At 49.2% G+C, this 6394-nt stretch overlaps 1 non-coding gene across 1 annotated transcript; it reads right to left on the bottom strand.

Annotated features, from left to right (window-relative positions):
• Nucleotides 1–1067: 1067 nt before the first annotated feature.
• On the bottom strand, nucleotides 1068–1221 carry LOC116365473 (5.8S ribosomal RNA). The gene has a single exon (XR_004208123.1). It is a non-coding gene; the product is annotated as a 5.8S ribosomal RNA (ribosomal RNA).
• Between the last annotated feature and the right edge of the window lie 5173 nt (nucleotides 1222–6394).

The following is a 6394-nucleotide window of genomic DNA, read 5'->3' as shown; positions in this document are numbered from 1 at the left end:
GGACTCTGACTTGCCCACTCTCTCTTGGGTCTTTGGGTTACCGGGTGCACAACGTCCGTTTTGGGTTACCGGGTGCCGGTGGTACTTTTCTACCTGTACCCACCTTCCTTAGTCCGATTGCCCACTCTCTTTTTGGGCTATCGGACTCTGACTTGCCCACTCTCTCTTGGGTCTTTGGGTTACCGGGTGCACAACGTCCGTTTTGGGTTACCGGGTGCCGGTGGTACTTTTCTACCTGTACCCACCTTCCTTAGTCCGATTGCCCACTCTCTTTTTGGGCTATCGGACTCTGACTTGCCCACTCTCTCTTGGGTCTTTGGGTTACCGGGTGCACGACGTCCGTTTTGGGTTACCGGGTGCCGGTGGTACTTTTCTACCTGTACCCACCTTCCTTAGTCCGATTGCCCACTCTCTTTTTGGGCTATCGGACTCTGACTTGCCCACTCTCTCTTGGGTCTTTGGGTTACCGGGTGCACGACGTCCGTTTTGGGTTACCGGGTGCCGGTGGTACTTTTCTACCTGTACCCACCTTCCTTAGTCCGATTGCCCACTCTCTCTCTGGGCATCTGGACTCTGACTCCTGGTGCTTCTATGTGCACCTGGTGACCCATTTGTACTGAAGAGGGGAGGTGGAGGAAGACGCCTTCCGTCCCAAAAAAAGATTGGATCGAGTGCCTGCTTACACCCTCTCCCCCGGATTTTGAATGGCCAGCGAGAGCTCACCGGACGCCGCTGGGAACGCGACGCTTTCCAGGGCTTGGGCCCCTCTCTCGGGGCGAACCCATTCCAGGGCGCCCCTGAACTCTCCCCGGGGCTCCCGCCAGCTTCTCCGGGATCGGTCACATTACCGCACTGGACGCCTCGCGGCGCCCATCTCCGCCACTCCAAATTCGGGGATCTGAACCCGACTCCCTTCCGTTACCGGCCTCACACCGTCCACGGGCTGAGCCTCGATCAGAAGGACTCAGGCCCCCGATCGACACTGGGCAAAGCGGTCTTCTATACACCACATGACTGCCCCAGCTGCCCCAGCTGCGGAAACCCAGAGGTTCCGATTGATGACAAAGCGACCCTCAGACAGGCGTAGCCCCAGGAGGAACATGGGGCCGCAAAGTGCGTTCGAAGTGTCAATGATCAATGTGTCCTGCAATTCACATTAGTTCTCGCAGCTAGCTGCGTTCTTCATCGACGCACGAGCCGAGTGATCCACCGCTAAGAGTTGTACTCTTGTTTTTCTCATTACGCACGCAGAGGCCAGAGGCCGGGCAGAGATGGGGAGGTTACCCTCCTTTCCTCCACCCGCACTTCGCCAGAGCGCCAGGCCATAAGTTCAAAGACAAAGGTTTAAGAATAGGGAGGCTTCCGGGAGCTGCGCTTGCGTCCTCGTCGCCGAAGCGCCAGGGAAGCCGCGCAGACATTGAACCCCCACCTACGCCGGGGCGCAGAGAAGTTGACTGGGTTCCCAGTGCCGCGCGAGGATACGGGGCGATACTCAAGCCGCTTACATCAGTGTTAGACCATTTTGGGAAGTCCCGGTTCACCGGACACCCCCAGTCCCCTTCGGTAGCGGCCTCTCCACCCGCCCATAGGTGAGTCATGCAACCGTGGCTAATGGGGAAAGGGGATGGAGCCAGTCGGGCACATCCCAGGCAAAGGGGGGAATGCGGGGAAGCGGGCTAGGACCGATGACACCCGCGCCGGGAGAAGAGAGAGGCGGGAGGCGTGAGCCCCCTACCCTACCCAACCCGCAGCATAGCTGGATTTTCGGCGCTCAGCCCCATGCCGGCGGCTGGCAACCCGTTAATGATCCTTCCGCAGGTTCACCTACGGAAACCTTGTTACGACTTTTACTTCCTCTAGATAGTCAAGATTGATCGTCTTCTCGGCGCTCCGCCAGGGCCGTGACCGACCTCAGCGGGGCCGATCCGAGGACCTCTCCAATCGGTAGTAGTGACGGGCGGTGTGTACAAAGGGCAGGGACCGGAGCTTATGACCCGCGCTTACTGGGAATTCCTCTCGGTGAAGGGTAGACACACGCTGATCCGCTCAGTGTGTGATCCGCTTTCAACCTGTCAATCCCGTCCGGCCTGGGTGAGGTTTTCGGTGTTGAGTCAAATTAAGCCGCAGGCCCCACTCCTGGTGGTGCCCTTCCGTCAATTCCTTTAAATTTCAGCTTTGCAACCATACTCCCCGGAACCCAAATACTTTGGTTTCCCGGACGCTGCCCGGCCTCAGACAGACCGCTTGGGTCAACCGGGTAGGTCCACATTTGAAGACAGGGTTTGAGAATACGTGTTTTTGGTGCCGATGCGTTACGGGATGACCATCACCACATGCTTCGCAGCCTGAGTGTGCCACTCCCCGCACCGGAACACCAATGGAGGGCCACTTGGTCAGACAGTTCGGCTCGAAATCGCACGAACGTTGCGCGGCTGGAGTGTATCGAAATTAGGGGACCAAAATTCCGAAAGGGGCTCCCCCGATAGAGGCAAATCCACTTGGGTCGGGAGGGAACATCCATCAGAACACCAGCCAAAGGCCGGCCGATAGAGTCCCTCCCAGGTGGAAAACGAATGCAAATCAGTCAGAGGAAATTAAACTCCCTGGACAACAGAGGACAACCATGGAGACGCACCGTGAAACAAGTATGGGACTGGACTGGAGAGCTAGCCCTCACCGGGACTAAACAACCACCAATCGGTCGCCGAAGGGACAGGCACCTTCATTGGACCAGAACCATGGTCATTGATGAACCAAACCCACAAGGTAATAGCTGGGATAGAGCAACTGCCGGGGCAGAGCTCAATATCCTCCCATCACCAAGCTGGGAAACGTGGCTCAAAAGTTAGGATAAATCGGACGCCGAAGGGTCTGTTCCAACCACTAAATCGGACGCCGGCGGAAAATGTCCAAATTACCATGGTTACGAGGGGCTCACATCCCTCAAAAGTACCCAGTACTTATTTTCTATTCGGCCTGATCAGTTTGACACCACCCCCGTCTCTCTAGGACATGGAAGTCTTGTTGTCAAAAACCAGGTTTCTGATTTCGCGCCGGTACCTGTCTGGTCGACCCACCCCCAAGTGTGTAATTGACGTTCAGGCCAATTTATCGATATAATCTCGGAACCTCACTGGGTTTATGTGTATCCCGCAATTGGGGGTAAAATTCTGTTAAACACAAAACGTGAATAAATCAAAAAGTACACATCCAATCTGGATGGGGTTTATTTTAAACGAAAGGGCACATATAGACGAGCATTTACATGGAATTAAAACCGTTTTTGTAGAAAACATTTTAATAGAAAATCGTGTTTTAAGTTTTGGGAAAAAAGTGAATGTTACAGGAAACATAGGTGCCTGTGAATGCGAAATGTTTTTGATATGATGCAATTGTTGCCCATCACGAGAGAGGGTATGAGACGAAATTTGGGACCTCTAGCTCTTCGGGAAGTATTTTTAATCATTTTCTGAAAATTACAGAAATTGGTCGGAAAAATGGCAGAGTCCACACTTTTCACAGCCGTGCACCTGGTGATTGAAAACGTGCATCTGGTAACCCAAAAATTCAAATATGGTCCTAAATGCATTTAAGGGTCATTCTGATATTAATGCCCGCTATGGAAACACCCTACTACGGCCCTCTCTCTGTCGGGGGCGACCTGAGTGCATTATGGACACTTTGAAATTTCACGATGGATACTGATTGCTATAGAAGCGGTAACCCAAAAACACAAATATGGTCATAAATGCATTTAACGGTCATTCTGATTTTAATGCCCGCTATAGGAGCACCCTACTACGGCCCTCTTTCACTCAGGGCCGTCCTGGGTGCTTTATGGACTGTTTGACAAGTGCTGGAGGAGGAAATAGAGCCGTGCACCTGGTGATTGAAACCGTGCATCTGGTAACCCAAAATAGACCCGTGCACCCGGTAACCCAAAAATTACATTAGCGGTGTTACAAAAAATGAATGCCCACTTGGGACCACCCTAATACGGACCTTTATCCATGGGGGACCCTATACCTCCGTGCACCTGGTGATTGAAAATGTGCACCTGGGAACCTAAATATTAAAATACTGTCCGGTTACAGCCATCTTGGGCTATATGGGCTATATGCCGGTACACCAAAACGTGAATAAATCAAAAAGTACATATCCAATCTGGATGGGGTTTTTTTTAAACGAAAGGGCACAAATAGACGATAATTTACTTTTAATTAGAACCGTTTTTGTATAGAACATTTTAATAGAAAATTGCGTTTTAAGTTTTGGGAAAATAGTGAATGTTACCGGAAACATAGGTGCCTGTTAGGGCAATTTGTTTTTGACATGCTCTACTTGTTGCCCATTGAGAGAGAGGGTATGAGACGAAATTTGGGACCTCTAGCCCCTCGGGAAGTATTTTTAATCATTTTATGAAAAATACCGATGAGTGCTTTATTGGCTGTTTAAAATATCACGATGGATACTGATTGCTATAGAAGCGGTAACCCAAAAACACAAATATGGTCATAAATGCATTTAACGGTCATTCTGATTTTAATGCCCACTATTGGAGCACCCTACTACGGCCCTCTTTCACTCAGGGCCGTCCTGGGTGCTTTATGGACTGTTTGACAAGTGCTGGAGGAGGAAATAGAGCCGTGCACCTGGTGATTGAAACCGTGCATCTGGTAACCCAAAAACACAAATATGGTCATAAATGCATTTAACGGTCATTCTGATTTTAATGCCCGCTATAGGAGCACCCTACTACGGCCCTCTTTCACTCAGGGCCGTCCTGGGTGCTTTATGGACTGTTTGACAAGTGCTGGAGGAGGAAATAGAGCCGTGCACCTGGTGATTGAAACCGTGCACCTGGTGATTGAAAACGTGCATCTGGTAACCCAAAAATTCAAATATGGTCCTAAATGCATTTAAGGGTCATTCTGATATTAATGCCCGCTATGGAAACACCCTACTACGGCCCTCTCTCTGTCGGGGGCGACCTGAGTGCATTATGGACACTTTGAAATTTCACGATGGATACTGATTGCTATAGAAGCGGTAACCCAAAAACACAAATATGGTCATAAATGCATTTAACGGTCATTCTGATTTTAATGCCCGCTATAGGAGCACCCTACTACGGCCCTCTTTCACTCAGGGCCGTCCTGGGTGCTTTATGGACTGTTTGACAAGTGCTGGAGGAGGAAATAGAGCCGTGCACCTGGTGATTGAAACCGTGCATCTGGTAACCCAAAATAGACCCGTGCACCCGGTAACCCAAAAATTACATTAGCGGTGTTACAAAAAATGAATGCCCACTTGGGACCACCCTAATACGGACCTTTATCCATGGGGGACCCTATACCTCCGTGCACCTGGTGATTGAAAATGTGCACCTGGGAACCTAAATATTAAAATACTGTCCGGTTACAGCCATCTTGGGCTATATGGGCTATATGCCGGTACACCAAAACGTGAATAAATCAAAAAGTACATATCCAATCTGGATGGGGTTTTTTTTAAACGAAAGGGCACAAATAGACGATAATTTACTTTTAATTAGAACCGTTTTTGTATAGAACATTTTAATAGAAAATTGCGTTTTAAGTTTTGGGAAAATAGTGAATGTTACCGGAAACATAGGTGCCTGTTAGGGCAATTTGTTTTTGACATGCTCTACTTGTTGCCCATTGAGAGAGAGGGTATGAGACGAAATTTGGGACCTCTAGCCCCTCGGGAAGTATTTTTAATCATTTTATGAAAAATACCGATGAGTGCTTTATTGGCTGTTTAAAATATCACGATGGATACTGATTGCTATAGAAGCGGTAACCCAAAAACACAAATATGGTCATAAATGCATTTAACGGTCATTCTGATTTTAATGCCCACTATAGGAGCACCCTACTACGGCCCTCTTTCACTCAGGGCCGTCCTGGGTGCTTTATGGACTGTTTGACAAGTGCTGGAGGAGGAAATAGAGCCGTGCACCTGGTGATTGAAACCGTGCATCTGGTAACCCAAAAACACAAATATGGTCATAAATGCATTTAACGGTCATTCTGATTTTAATGCCCGCTATAGGAGCACCCTACTACGGCCCTCTTTCACTCAGGGCCGTCCTGGGTGCTTTATGGACTGTTAGCCAAGTGCTGGAGGAGGAAATAGACCCGTGCACCTGGTGATTGAAAACGTGCATCTGGTAACCCAAAATAGACCCGTGCACCCGGTAACCCAAAAATTAAATTATTTATGGACACTTTCACATATTTTTGTGGATGCGGATTAAACACATTTTTAATCATTTTAATGCATAATGACACAAATACAAGGGTGAATTTCAAACAAATATGCTTTATTTAATCAGTTAATCATTGATTGATTTGACCCTCAATCAGTGCCC

Source organism: Oncorhynchus kisutch, unplaced genomic scaffold (genome assembly GCF_002021735.2).
Source record: "Oncorhynchus kisutch isolate 150728-3 unplaced genomic scaffold, Okis_V2 scaffold1252, whole genome shotgun sequence".
Taxonomy (NCBI): Eukaryota; Metazoa; Chordata; class Actinopteri; order Salmoniformes; family Salmonidae; genus Oncorhynchus; species Oncorhynchus kisutch.
This window is presented reverse-complemented; position numbering and strand designations above follow the sequence as displayed.